This window comes from Oncorhynchus mykiss, chromosome 23, assembly GCF_057628025.1.
Source record: "Oncorhynchus mykiss isolate SJ-2025 chromosome 23, ASM5762802v1, whole genome shotgun sequence".
Taxonomy (NCBI): Eukaryota; Metazoa; Chordata; class Actinopteri; order Salmoniformes; family Salmonidae; genus Oncorhynchus; species Oncorhynchus mykiss.
In genome coordinates, this window is record NC_143044.1 from 26759250 (window position 1) to 26774531 (window position 15282).

The window sequence follows — 15282 nt, forward strand, 5'->3', positions numbered from 1 at the left end:
ACTGGCATGAGGGTTGGAAAATAACAGAGCGCTGGCTTTTACAAGTCGAAATTGCCAAAGAGCGTGCGTTTGACACTGGCACCGCCTTAACGCCGGGCCAAAAATAGAGCTTAGGGGTTAAGGATAAGTTTTGCCTTTTAGATCACATTGAATAAGATTACATCAACAGGATGGACCTGATCCTATATCAGCACTCCTACTCTGAGGAGCTAGTTACATACAGCCCTAGGGCTGTAGGACCTGTAGTTTGTGCTGGTCAGATAGCAGCACAATTAACACACACACATATACATTTTAATTTATTTAACTAGGCAAGTCAGTTAAGAACAAATTCTTATTTTCAATGACGGCCTAGGAACAGTGGGTTAACTGCCTGTTCAGGGGCAGAACGACAGATTTGTACCTTGTCAGCTCAGGGATTTGAACTTGCAACCTTCCGGTTACTGGTCCAACGCTCTAACCACTAGGCTACCCTACCCTACATGCACACACACACTGTGATCAGGCATTTTTCATTAAACCCTCTGTCCCATCACAGTATCTCCTTTCACACTTTTTAATCTACGATACACACAGGGACTCATCCTCTCTCTCTCTCGCTTACACACACACACACACACACACACACACACACACACACACACACACACACACACCCTCTCAAGGTTACCGCCTCACAAAGTCACACCAAGGAATCAAATCAAATCATATTTTATTTGTCACATGCGACGAATACAACAGGTATTACCTTACAGTGAAATGCTTACTTACAAGCCCTTAACCAACAATGCAGTTAAGAAAAATAAGTGTTTTGAAAGTATTTACTAAAATAAACTGATGTAAAAAATAACAAAAATAACAAAAATATATATACACATTGTATACAGGGGGCACATTGACAGGGGGCACCGGTTAGTCGAGGTAATTGGGGTAATATGTACATGTAGGTAGAGGTAAGTGACTAAGCATGGGGGGGGGGGGGTCTTTGTCAATTTTTAGGGCCTTTCTCTGACACTGCCTGTTATAGAGGTCTTGGATGGCAGGAAGCTTGGTCCAAATGATGGACTGGGCTGTACACACTACCCTCTGTAGTGCCTTGCGGTCGGAGGCCGAGTAGTTGCCATACCAGGCGGTGATGCAGCTCTCGATGGTGCCGCTGTAGAACCTTTTGAGGATCAGTCTCCTGAGGGGGAATAGGCATTGTCGTTCCCTCTTCACGACTGTCTTGGTTTGTTTGGAACATGATAGTTTGCTGGGGATGTGGACACCAAGAAATTTGAAGCTCTCAACCTGCACTACAGTTCCGTCGATGAGAATGGGGGCGTGTTTTGGAATGACCAAGTTTATCCAAAATCACTCCTGACAAGTGAGAGTTAGAGCATTTGAGGAGAGAGGAACGGATGGAAAGAATGAGAGAGGGTAAGAGAGAACTAGAAAAGGGTAATTGGGGATAGAGAGTGAGAGAGTGAGGAAGGGGAGAGCTGGAGAGAGGTACGTGTGGATAGAGAGTGAGAAAGTGAGGAAGGGGAGAGCTAGAGAGAGGTAATTGGGGATAGAGAGTCAGAGAGTGAGGAAGGAGAGAGCTAGAGAGAGCTAGTTGTGGATAGAGAGTGAGAAAGTGAGGAAGGAGAGAGCTAGAGAGAGGTACTTGGGGATAGAGAGTGAGAGAGTGAGGAAGGAGAGAGCTAGAGAGAGCTAGTTGGGGATAGAGAGAGAGAGAGGAAGGAGAGAACTAGAGAGAGCTAGTTGGGGATAGAGAGTGAGAGAGTGAGGAAGGAGAGAGCTAGAGAGAGCTAGTTGGGGATAGAGAGTGAGAAAGTGAGGAAGGAGAGAGCTAGAGAGAGGTTATTGGGGATAGAGAGTGAGAGAGCGAGGAAGGAGAGAGCTAGAGAGAGCTAGTTGGGGATAGAGAGAGAGAGAGTGAGGAAGGGGAGGGCTAGAGTGAGGTACTTGGGAATAGAGAGAGAGGTATTTGGGGATAGAGAGTGAGTGAGTGAGAGAGGAAGGAGAGAGAGAATAAGTATAGTAACATGTAGAAAAATAGATAGAGAGAGAGAGAGAGAGAGAGAGAGAGAGAGAGAGAGAGAGAGAGAATAGAAAGAAAGATGGATAAAAAGAGTAAGTACATTATGTTTTGTAGCTATCCAACAGAATGGCCTCCCAGATGTAAATTATTTATCATCAGTCCTGTTGGTTTCTGTACTCCACTCAGCTTACATGGCTTTGAAAATGTTTGTTCCCTTCCAATATAATGTAACATCATTTATATATCTTATACAACAATAAATACACGTCTGCTCTCTATCAAATATATGTAAAATAAAATGACCCCTTCAGACCCCTTGACATTTTCCACATGTTGTTATACTGTATTACAGCCTTATTCTAAAATTGATTAAATTTAATATTTTCATCATCAAGCTACACATAATACCCCATAATGACAAAGTATCAGGAATCAAGGTAAGACCCAGATGCAGACACGTTGCAATGACAATGGTTTAAGATTCCAACAGGGATAGGCAATAGACAGGTCAAGGCAGGCAGGGGTCAGTATACCAGAGGGGGGGCAACGGTACCGGTCGGCAGGCAGGCTCAGGGTCAAGGTAGTCAGAGATCAATAATCAAGAGGTGGGGCAAAGGTACATGTCGGCAGGCAGGCTTAGTGTCAGGGGCAGGCAAAGTGGTCAGGCGAAGTGGTCAGGCAAAGTGGTCAGGCAGGCTCAGAGTCAGGAAGGCAAGGGTCAAAACTAGAAGGGCGAGAAAAAGAGAAACTGGGAAAAGCAGGAGCTGAGAACAAAAACACTGGTTGACTTGACAAACAAGACAAACTGGCAACGGACAAACAGAGAAACACAGGTATAAATACACAGGGGATAATGGGGAAGATGGGCAACACCTGGAGGGGGGTGGAGACAATCACAAGGACAGATTAAACAGATCAGGGTGTGACATAAAGTGAAAACAGGTTTTCAGAAATTGTTGCAAATGTATTAAAAAAAAAAACATGTACACTGTAACAATAGCTTTTCAATCTTTGTCATAAGCAACGCAATGGGTTAATGGCAGGATTTTTGTCTGAGAGTGCTGATCTAGGATCAGTTGTGCCTTTTAGATCATAACGAATGCAATTATTATTATTATTACTAGGTCAGCACTCCTACTCTGAGACACTTGATAAATACAGGTCCTGAATAATTGTGTGAGCCCTCAGTGCAAACAAGGCTTCAGTGGGCTAGCAAGGATGATCAGGGTTTGATTACACAGTAAATACCTATCAGCTGTTGGGGTTGCTGCAGAGAGCTAGGAGGAGGAAGTCAAAGTGGTGATTTGTATTGTAGGTGGTTTGGTCAACTATGCTTGGGTGATGAGTAACCTTAGGGTATGAGAAAGATACACATACGAAGAGATACAGGGAGAGCAAGAGAAACCGCATAGGAACTCACCACACATCACTCAACCATTAAGAGTCGAAACTGTAGGTATGTGAAGGCCAGAGAGCTCACACTCCAAACACTAGACCGAGTAGTGTGTGAGTGTGCATGTGTGTAGCATGCAGGCTAATTTGGAAGGGCTCTGTCCGGGATATAAGGTGACACAGGGAAGGGAACCCCAAACGAAACGAGACGTGAAATACAAAACCAAACACCACAGGGTATGAAAAATACTTCCTCTCAGTTATTTCTGTCGTCTCTAAAGGAAAAGTGAAAAGCTAGCAGTTCCACAACCTTATAAACAAACTGAAGAATGTTTGAGGAAAGGTCAAAAGTAAAAAGTGATAAGAAAGAGTTTGTCCTAAAAGTCAAAAATTGCTTTATTTCCTCCAATTATTTCCTCCTCTCCTTGTTTCCTTTCCTTCATAAAACAAAGGTTAAAAATGGAATACCAGCCTATCATATAGTGAGTTTACATCCATATAATGACAGATGTAATATAAGCTGTCCTCCAACCATAACCTACCAGTTCTTAGTTCCCCAGCAAAATAGGAAGAAAGTGAAACAATTCAAAAGCATTTGGTGCAGGGTCAGAGTGTCAGTTTCAGGCCTATTCATCTGTATGATCTCTGCAATGGACACATTTAAGATGGGACATAAGACATACACAGATTTGATTTAATATCAAAACAGGAAAGAAAACCAAACACAGGAGACGTGATGACATTGCAAACAAAACATTTGAATCATACTCACATTGAGGCATATTGTGATTTCTATTAGATTATTAACTTCAGATGAGAATTGAATTGCTCCAAAATCCCTTGAGAGCGACAATCCCTGAAGCTGTCAACACATTTCATCTTCGCATGAAGACATCTCCAGCTGAAAACATTTATAATTCACATGAAGTCATTCCTGTACGTGACACTCACAGCAGGTTGTTGGGGAGGTTGTAAGTAGAGCAAATGGGAAAGTGAAAGAGTTTGAAAGTTAGGAGAGTGACAGGACAAGTTTGGTCTCCCTCTCAGTTGTCAAAGTATTCTGAGAGCATTCTGAACATCCCAACATGGAGCTCATGTTGTTCCCTGAGGCGCTTTGATTTGTAACAATGTTCCTTTGTGTTCTGTGTTGTCCGGTGTTGCGTCATATCATTTTCTGTCATGTTATGTTCCTAGTGCTTCAGATGAGAGAGGATGCAGCTAGATGGATTGTGAGGCTTTCAGCCTTTCATTGGTAAAAAGCTCATAAACAATCAAGGACTCTGTTCTCTCTCTTTCTTTCTCGGTTTGACTTCAATGTCTGTCAAGAGACGGGGATAAACACATAATTTTGACAGTTAAGTTTAGGCATTAATTACGAAAGGTTTGGGATAGAGTTTATACAAAACAAGCCAGAGCTTATGTCTTACGCCCTGCCATCTGCCATCCCCGTCCACAACACACTAGCAAGCTGCAAGCCTACTTGATGGTAACAGTGCTCACTGTTGCCCCTAGTGGTCAGTTTTGAAAGCATCTCCCAACTTCCTGGGGACCTGGATGAATGTCGAATATCGCCTTGGATCTGGAGTGACCTGGCTGCGCTCAGAGGGATGATGTATTTGTTTAGACAGGGGTTAGTGAGCTCACATTCACACAGAGAGGGAACGGACACAGGGATCCAAACCGCATGGCAGACACTGAGGACAGGACACACATGTACAATACACTCTGCACATACACATTCACACACACACACACACACACACACACACACACACACACACACATGCACACACACGCACAAAGGGGTTCTGATTACAGTTGTGCCATTCTGCTTTGGCACTGCAGTGTTTTCCACAAGCACATGGAGAAACCAACCAAATAGAAAAAGTAGGCAGCAATGACTCTGGTACATTTTAATGCTACACCGAACAAAACAATATATGCAACATGTAAAGTGTTGGTTCCATGTTTAATGAGCTGAAATAAAAGATCCCAGAAAATGTCCATATGCAAAAAAAAGGTTATTTGTCTAAAACGTTATGCATACATTTGTTTACATCCCTGTTAGTGAGCATTTTTCCTTTGCCAAGATAATCCATCCACCTGACAAGTCAAATCAAATCATATTTATTTATATAGCCCTTCGTACATCAGCTGATATCTCAAAGTGCTGTACAGAAACTCAGCCTAAAACCCCAAACAGCAAGCAATGCAGGTGTAGAAGCACGGTGGCTAGGAAAAACTCCCTAGAAAGGCCAAAACCTAGGAAGAAACCTAGAGAGGAACGAGGCTATGATGGGTGGCCAGTCCTCTTCTGGCTGTGCCGGATGGAGATTATAACAGAACATGGCCAAGATGTTCAAATGTTCATAAATGACCAGCATGGTCCAATAATAATAAGGCAGAACAGTTGAAACTGGAGCAGCAGGACGGCCAGGTGGACTGGGGACAGCAAGGAGTCATCATGTCAGGTAGTCCTGAGGCATGGTCCTAGGGCTCAGGTCCTCAGAGTGAGAGAAAGAAAGAGAGAAAGAGAGAATTAGAGAGAGCACACTTAAATTCACACAGGACACCGAATAGGACAGGAGAAGTACTCCAGATATAACAAACTGACCCTAGCCCCCCGACACATAAACTACTGCAGCATAAATAATGGAGGCTGAGACAGGAGGGGTCAGGAGACACTGTGGCCCCATCCGAGGACACCCCCGGACAGGGCCAAACAGAAAGGATATAACCCCACCCACTTTGCCAAAGCACAGCCCCCACACCCCTAGAGGGATATCTTCAACCACCAACTTACCATCCTGAGACAAGGCTGAGTATAGCCCACAAAGATCTCCGCCACGGCACAACCCAAGGGGGGGCGCCAACCCAGACAGGATGATCACATCAGTGACTCAACCCACTCAGGTGACGCACCCCTCCCAGGGACGGTATGAGAGAGCCCCAGTAAGCCAGTGACTCAGCCCCTGTAATAGGGTTAGAGGCAGAGAATCCCAGTGGAAAGAGGGGAACCGGCCAGGCAGAGACAGCAAGGGCGGTTCGTTGCTCCAGAGCCTTTCCGTTCACCTTCCCACTCCTGGGCCAGACTACACTCAATCATATGACCCACTGAAGAGATGAGTCTTCAGTAAAGACTTAAAGGTTGAGACTGAGTTTGCATCTCTGACATGGGTAGGCAGACCGTTCCATAAAAATGGAGCTCTATAGGAGAAAGCCCTGCCTCCAGCTGTTTGCTTAGAAATTCTAGGGACAATTAGGAGGCCTGCGTCTTGTGATCGTAGCGTATGTGTAGGTATTTACGGCAGGACCAAATCCGAGAGATAGGTAGGAGCAAGCCCATGTAATGCTTTGTAGGTTAGCAGTAAAACATTGAAATCAGCCCTTGCTTTGACATGAAGCCGTGTAGGGAGGCTAGCACTGGAGTAATGTTATCACATTTTTTGGTTCCAGTCAGGATTCTAGCAGCCGTATTTAGCACTAACTGAAGTTAGTGAAGTAGTCTAACCTAGAAGTGACAAAATCATGGATTAATTTTTCTGCATTATTTTTGGACAGAACATTTCTGATTTTTGCAATGTTACGTAGATGGAAAAAGCTGTCCTTGAAATGGTCTTGATATGTTCTTCAAAAGAGAGATCAGGGTCCAGAGTAACGCCGAGGTCCTTCACAGTTTTCTTTGAGACGACTGTACAACCATTAAGATTAATTGTCAGATTCAACAGAAGATCTCTTTGTTTCTTGGGACCTAGAACAAGCATCTCTGTTTTGTCCGAGTTTAAAAGTAGAACGTTTGCAGCCATCCACTTCCTTATGTCTGAAACACATGCTTCTAGCGAGGGCAATTTTGGGGCTTCCCCATGTTTCATTGAAATGTACAGCTGTGTGTCATCCGCATAGCAGTGAAAGCTAACATTATGTTTTCGAACGACATCCCCAAGAGGTAAAATATACAATGAAAACAATAGTGGTCCTAAAACAGAACCTTGAGAAACACCGAAATTTACAGTTGATTTGTCAGAGGACAAATCAAGTGTGACATCTCAAGAAGATGATTAAACAGCAGGATCATTACACAGGTGCACCTTGTGCTGGGGACAATAAAAGGCCACACAATGCAATTCCACAGATGTCTCAACTTTTGAGGTAACATGCAATTAGCATGCTGACTGCAAGAATGTCCACCAGAGCTGTTGCCAGAGAATTTAATGTTAATTTCTCCACCATAAGCTGCCTCCAAAGTCATTTTAGATAATTTGGCAGTACGTCCAACCGGCCACAAATACTTATTTTCCAGCATAATTTGCAAATAAATTCATTAAAAATCCTACAATGTAATTTTCTGGATTTGTTTTCTCATTTTGTCTGTCATAGTTGAAGTGTACCTATGATGAAAATTACAGCCCTCTCTCATCTTTTTAAGTGGGAGTACGTGCACAATTGGTGGCTGACTAAATTTTTATCTGTATTCCCAGTCATGTGAAATCCATAGATTAGGGCCTAATTTATTTATTTAAATTGACTGATTTCCTTATATGAAATGTAACTCAGTAACATTTTTGAAATGATTGCATGTGCATTTATATTTTTGTTCAGGTTAGATTGTATTTTCAATCAGCGACTATCAAGAAATACATTTGTTCACACTTTTTCCAGTGTTAGTTTCATCAGTTGTTGTACAATATGAAATAAAACAAAAGGAAAAGTTCATTTTGACTGCACTGGGCCTTTAGTGAATACAGTAAGAGTGTGCTTGCTGTCTTCCACAGGCTTCAAGCTTCCTTTTAAGAGGCATTTTCTCAACTGCAATACAGGTATGACTGAAGAATTAAGCAGTTGTTAAACATGAGCTTTGCTACACAGAAAGCAGCAGTTGACTACTCCATTGTCAGCACTTTGATTAAATCAGTAGACCTAAATCTAAATATTTGAAAATACCATATAAGTATCAATAGCTTTTAAAAAAATTCAATCTGTTTTATTTGATCATGTTTTGGACCAGAGTGAGGCTCTCTCTACACTAGCCTACCTATTGTTCCTGCATTGAGAAGTGTTAACCATCATCATTAAATGTTGTTATAATTTATCTGCAGATAATCACCAAAAACCATATCAGTATGCAAATTAGGCAGCCAAATAAAAGGCTCTCTTAACGAATTTGGTCACTTTAACGTCACTGTCTGGCAAGTCCTGATAGAATTCTTATGGAAAATACTAACAAGATCTTTAGTTGACTTGTCCCGATGCAATACCATGGACATACACTGAATGTACAAAACATTAACGACACCTTCTTATTATAGAGTTGCATCCCATTTTTCCCTCAGAACAGCCTCAACTCGTCGGGGCGTGGACTCTACAAGGTGTCGAAAGCCTTCCACAGGGATGCTGGCCCATGTTGACTCCAATGCTTCCCACAGTTGTGCCAAGTTGGCTGGATGCCTTTTGGGTGGTGGACCATTCTTGATACACACAGCAAACTGTTGAGCGTGGAAAACCCAGCAGCGTTGCAATTCTTGACACACATTTTTATTTTGTCTTGCCCATTCACCCTCTGAATGGCACACATACACAATCCATGTCTCAATTGTCTCAAGGCTTAAAAATCCTTCTTTAACCTGTCTCCTCCCCTCATAGCTTTCACCTGGATTCACCTTGTCAGTCTAAGTCATTGAAAGTCCAGGTGTTCTTAATGTTTTGTACACTCAGTGTATAACTACGTGGCAACTTTACTTGACATCCACTGTAATTTCACGTTATGACACGGTCATGTCATAACAGCTGACATAACTTGTCATAACCTGTCATAATATGGTTTTAACACTGTCATGGCACATATATTTACACCTGTTGTGACATACATTGTATCATTTTATGGCTGGTTATGACACCAACTTAAGAGTGTCAAAACCATTAAACCTACCACGGTAGTTATTTTATGTATAGTTATGACACCAACATAAGAGTGTCAAAACCATTAAAGCTGCCACGGTAGTAACTTTATGTCTAGTTATGACACTTACATAAGAGTGTTAAAACCCCCAAAATCACACAAGGCAAAACATTTCATTAAGCAATTGTCAACAGTATGTTTATGTTATCTAACATTTTCTGAAATTGATGTCAGACAAGCACCTACCCCAATGCTCTGTATCTGATGTCTGGTATGAATGCAGGAGCAGGTTTCAGAAGCAGGACAAGACACCCTCTTTTTGACTGACGACTGACTTAAGGGTATGTACGTGATAGGCCTATCTGGCGTATATGATTCTGATGGTCATAATGCTTATTGACAGTGTCATAAAGTGTATTTTCTTAGTCCAAGTAAAGTGACACAGGATGGCCATTATGCTTCTTGACAGTCATAAAGTGTAGTTTCTACAAGTTATTAGAAATTTGATGGAGAAAAAAACATGACTGTAAAGAATTGATTACAACAACAACAACAAAGGACTTAAGAAACAAACGTTCAAACGAAAGTAAACTTCTTGGCAGGGAAAAATACATTTGAGTAAATGTGGGTGTCATAAAATAGCACAATATATGTCACAACAGGTGTAAGTAACTCAAATCAAATCAAATCAAATATGGGTCATGACAGTGTTATGACCATATTATGACAGGTATAACGACAAGTTATGTCCGCTATTATGTTGTATTTTTACATGGTTATGACCGTTTCATAACGTGTTATGATTCTGGGTGTCAAGTAAAGTGTTACCAACTACGTTGTATGATTTATGAATGGCAAGGACATATGAGATCGACTTTATTCAGTTAGCTCCACACCTGTTATAAATTAGTCAAGCTTGCTGTTTGTCAATCAAAGCACAATAAACATCCTATGTGTAATCACTCCGTGGCTGCATATGAAACACAGCAGGGTCCAACACAATTTTTTTTCTGTCTGGCGCAGTTGGGCCAGTTGGCAAAAAATATACTGACCCGAACATAATTTCTACTGGCCCATACATGGTGTAGTTCTGAAATGCATTGGGATAATGCAGGGCATATAGGTTAGCATGCTTTCTTTCTATATTCCGCTATTAAGCTATTAAGCTATTATTCACTTTTGTTTCTAAAGTACTGTATTTCATTTTGAGATTAAAAAATAGGATGCTGCCCCTTTAAGACAGAGTTGACACGGCTACAGTAGGCTAGCCAAGACAAATAGTAGGTGTCTTTTGTAGATTTATTTTTTGCAGAATATCAACAGTAGCCAGAATATTGCTGGTACAGTGCCTTGCGAAAGTATTCGGCCCCCTTGAACTTTGCGACCTTTTGCCACATTTCAGGCTTCAAACATAAAGATATAAAACTGTATTTTTTTGTGAAGAATCAACAACAAGTGGGACACAATCATGAAGTGGAACGACATTTATTGGATATTTCAAACTTTTTTAACAAATCAAAAACTGAAAAATTGGGCATTTCTGCTTGAAAAAGTTAGCCTTTGCTTTCGTAACTGACTGTGTATATTGGTTCCTGACTTCCCTGAAAAGTTGCATTTCGCGGGGACTATTCGATGCTAGTGCAGTACGCCGCAGGGTGTTTATGTGCTGGTCAAGGGCAGTCGAGTCTGGAGTGAACCAAGGGCTATATCTGTTCTTAGGTCTACATTTTTTGAAAGGGGCATGCTTCTTTAAGATGATGAGGTAAGCACTTTTAAAGAACAACCAGGCATCCTCGACTGACAGGATGAGGTCAATATCCTTCCAGGATACCCGGGCCAGGTTGATTAGAAAGGCCTGCTCGCAGAAGTGTTTTAGGGAGCATTTGACAGTGACGAGGTGTGGTCATTTGACCGCGGACCCATAACGGACACAGGCAATGATGGAGGGATCTCTGAGATCCTGGTTGAAAACAGCAGAGGTGTATTTAGAGGGCAAGTTGGTCAGGATGATATCTATGAGGGTGCCCGTGTTTACGGATTTGGGGTTGTACCTGGTAGGTTCTTTGATAATTTGTGTGAGATTGAGTGCATCTAGTTTAGATTGTCGGATGGCTCGGGTAAATTGGATATCCCAATTTAGGTCACCCAGATGTACGAACTCTGACGATAGATGGGGGGCAATCAATTCACATATGGTGTCCAGGGCACAGCACAAACTTGTGACTCGCATGAGCGTGATGGTGCTTGAATAAATGGCCAATCATTTTGCTCAAATACAAATAGCATATAAGAGTGTAGTCTTCAATGGTTTTCAAAGGGAAACTGTGACAGAACAGGTTAATGTTGAACTGGAATGCAAAAATGCGCTGAAAAGTTACAGGCCCTTTTGGCCCAGTGACTGGCGAGATCCACTGGCCCTGACGACACATTTTTACTGCCCCCTTGTGATTGTCAGACCCTGCACGGAAAATAAAATTACTTAATGTGCCAGAAAACAATAGGCTAAGTGGATTTCGACTCATCGTTACCACATTATATGGGACGTGCAAATTCATGCTCTCTCCCTCCGTGTAAAGACATTTGACTACAACCACAGGGCACACAACACACACCCCCAGGAACCGAGAGGCGGGACAGACAGCAGACTGTTAAACCAGCAGTTTCCCTGTCATGATTCACTTTGTGACTGACAGGCGCCTGTCCTATCAATAGATCGCTAAACGGTGCATATCTTTAATTTTAATGGGAGAGGGCTCGTCAGACATTTTTTTCTGACTAGCGAATTGAAAAGCAGCCTAGTTCATTTACATGGAAAAGTGCCCGGCTGAAAATGAGTCTGTAATCGGCTGTATAGCCCGACAGCCAGGACTAGTGGAAAACACTGCACTGCTCAGGCTCAACCATTATGAATCACTGCAGGAATGCGGTGTGTTTGTGCGTTCACGTGCTTGTGTGTGTGCGTGCATGACCATGAATAAGCATCTGTGTGTGTAAATGGGAAAAACGTTTGTGTGTGTGCAAAAAGTGTAGGCATAAGTATGACTGTGAGCATGTGTGTGTGTGTGTGTGTGTGTGTGTGTGTGCATGAGTCCGTGTCTTTGCGTGTATGTGTGTGTGTGTGTGTGCACTTCAGTTGTGCTGCCTGCAGGGCTCAGCCAGTGTGTGTATCAATGATGAACGGTTCAGTCAGGTCCAATCTCCCTAATTACCAAGAGAGCACAATTCTAAACACAACAACCTCACCTCGCTAACAACCTCTCATTATAGACCTCATTACATACAGCACGGGGTCTGGAAACCAGAGGCAGTGTGTGTGTGTGTGTGTGTGCGTGTGTGTGTGTGTGCAGGCAGGTCGCTCCAGAATGACATCAGAATTGGAAGTCTATTCATGTCCTGACGTCAAGAAATGTCTTCAAAACTGGCCACTGTGGCAGATCTCATGACCTATGGTTCAGAAGGCTGAGTTCGATCCCAGCGGTGGATACTCGTGTTATTGTTCTTCTTTTTTTAACCCTATTCCAAACCTTAAACCTTACCTTAACCATTTGGTATGAGTGCCTGAACTTAATGTTTTAACCCTATCCAAAACATAAACTCTTATCCAACTAAAGTCAGTATTCGACGGCCATCCATGTCTGAGGACATCAGGGATGATGTGGAAACCAGCCACTAGGGCAACAGTGAGCGCTGTTACCTTTTGGTTTTGCTCGGACATTGTGGACAGGGATGGTTGATGCTGAGACTTAACCCTAACCTTAAAAATTCAGAGTTAATACCTAAACTTAAACTTGAACACTTCAATATTTGACATTCGAAACAACTTCGAAATTTGACATTTGAGAAGCATGGATGAATGTCTAAATCTGACGTGAGACTGTGAGAGCTTGTAGACTGAGCAGGAGGAGTCAACCCAGTGTGTCAAAAACACGAAATTTGACAGTTGGAGCAACTTCGAAATTTGACGTTAGATAAACGTCTAATTACACAGAGAGACTGTGTGTGTGTGTGTGTGTGTGTGTGTGTGTGTGTGTGTGTGTGTGTGTGTGTGTGTGTGTGTGTGTGTGTGTAATCAGAGGCATTGGGAGAACTAGTGTAGTAGGAGAGAGTAAAGCAGCAGAGTACTGTCTTGGATGGAGAGGTTGCATGACAGAGAAAAAGAGAAACAAACATCCCTGACTAGATTCACTGCCTACAGTACCGAGCAAGTTTGAGTTAGGGAAGGTCAGATAGCAGCTAGCTCTAGGGGCTACTTCAGCCTACTCCTCCTGTATAACGCACTGACTGAAGCTGCAGGAGTTATCTACAAATACTGGGAGATCTGTAGGCTTGTTCAGACTATCCAGGAGTGGGAATCCCCATTCTGTGGACCCCTCCAGGTGACGACAAAGCCCTTGACCTTTAGCTATTTGACGGAGATACTGTATCTCCTGTGTGTTATGTGTTTGTGTGTGTGTGTGTGTGTGTGTGTGTGTCTGTTCTTTTTTCCCTCCTTAAACAGGGTCTTCATGCTTTGTCTCTGCCTGTCAACACCTGCACATAAAGTGGGACCATCCATTTGCTGGCAGACGCACGCGCGCACACATGCACTCATCCGCAGACAAAAGCAAACTGTCTATGATAACCTTAGCACTGGCAGCCATGAGAAAGTGTTCTCACTGTGCCAGACCTTACAAGGGAAGCAACGGATCCTATGAGTCTGTTCTCCGAACATGGTCCACCTTCATCCCTCTCTCTCCTCATCACTCCATAACTCCATCTTTGCATTTTCACATGTGAAATAACTGTTTTCACATGTTCAGCTTAAATTTCATGTGAAAACATATTTTCACATGTATTACATTTAGAGTTCACATGTTATCACCACCTTTTCACGTGTGAGGAGAAAAACTATTTGTCACCTGATTTTTAGATGTGATTGATTTAAAGTGGCTAGTGATATATTTTCCATCAATTTCCATCAATTCCTATTTTTAAAGTGGCTGGAGTTGAGTCAGTGTGTTGGCAGCAGCCACTCAATGTTAGTGGTGGCTGTTTAACAGTCTGATGGCCTTGAGATATAAGCTGTTTTTCAGACTCTCGGTCCCTGCTTTGATGCACCTGTACTGACCTCGCCTTCTGGATGATAGCGGGGTGAACAGGCAGTGTCTCGGGCGGTTGTTGTCCTTGATGATCTTTATGGCCTTCCTGTGACATCGGGTGGTGTAGGTGTCCTGGAGGGCAGGTAGTTTGCCCCCGGTGATGCGTTGTGCAGACCTCACTACCCTCTGGAGAGCCTTACGGTTGTGGGCGGAGCAGTTGCCATACCAGGCGGTGATACAGCCCGACAGGATGCTCTCGATTGTGCATCTGTAGAAGTTTGTGAGTGCTTTTGGTGACAAGACAAATTTCTTCAGCCTCCTAAGGTTGAAGAGGTGCTGCTTCACCACGCTGTCTATGTGGGTGGACCAATTCAGTTTGTCCGTGATGTGTACGCCGAGGAACTTAAAACTTACTACCCTCTCCACTACTGTCCCAGTCGATGTGGATAGGGGGGTGCTCCCTCTGCTGTTTCCTGAAGTCCACAATCATCTCCTTTGTTTTGTTGACGTTGAGTGTGAGGTTATTTTCCTGACACCACACTCCGAGGGCCCTCACTTCCTCCCAGTAGGCCGTCTAGTCGTTGTTGGTAATCAAGCCTACCACTGTAGTGTCGTCCGCAAACTTGATGATTGAGTTGGAGGCGTGCATGGCCACGCAGTCATGGGTGAACAGGGAGTACAGGAGAGGGCTCAGCATGCACCCTTGTGGGGCCCCAGTGTTGAGGATCAGCGGGGTGGAGATGTTATTACCTACCCTCACCACCTGGGGGCGGCCCGTCAGGACGTCCAGTACCCAGTTGCACAGGGCAGGGTCGAGACCCAGGGCTCGAGCTTGATGACGAGTTTGGAGGGTACTATGGTGTTAAATGCTGAGCTGTAGTCGATGAACA

At 43.2% G+C, this 15282-nt stretch overlaps 1 long non-coding RNA gene across 2 annotated transcripts in view; it reads right to left on the reverse strand.

Moving 5' to 3' along the window:
• Positions 1 to 15282, reverse strand: part of LOC149972554 (uncharacterized) — a 365695-nt gene that overhangs the window by 42167 nt on the left and 308246 nt on the right. Inside the window, exon 3 of one of the 2 annotated variants that reach the window (XR_016491031.1) lies at positions 5898 to 5922. The exons of the other annotated variant lie outside the window; for it this stretch is intronic. This is a non-coding gene — a long non-coding RNA (uncharacterized LOC149972554). Of the gene's footprint in view, positions 1 to 5897; positions 5923 to 15282 lie in introns of those variants that run through there. 2 annotated transcript variants of the gene reach the window in all.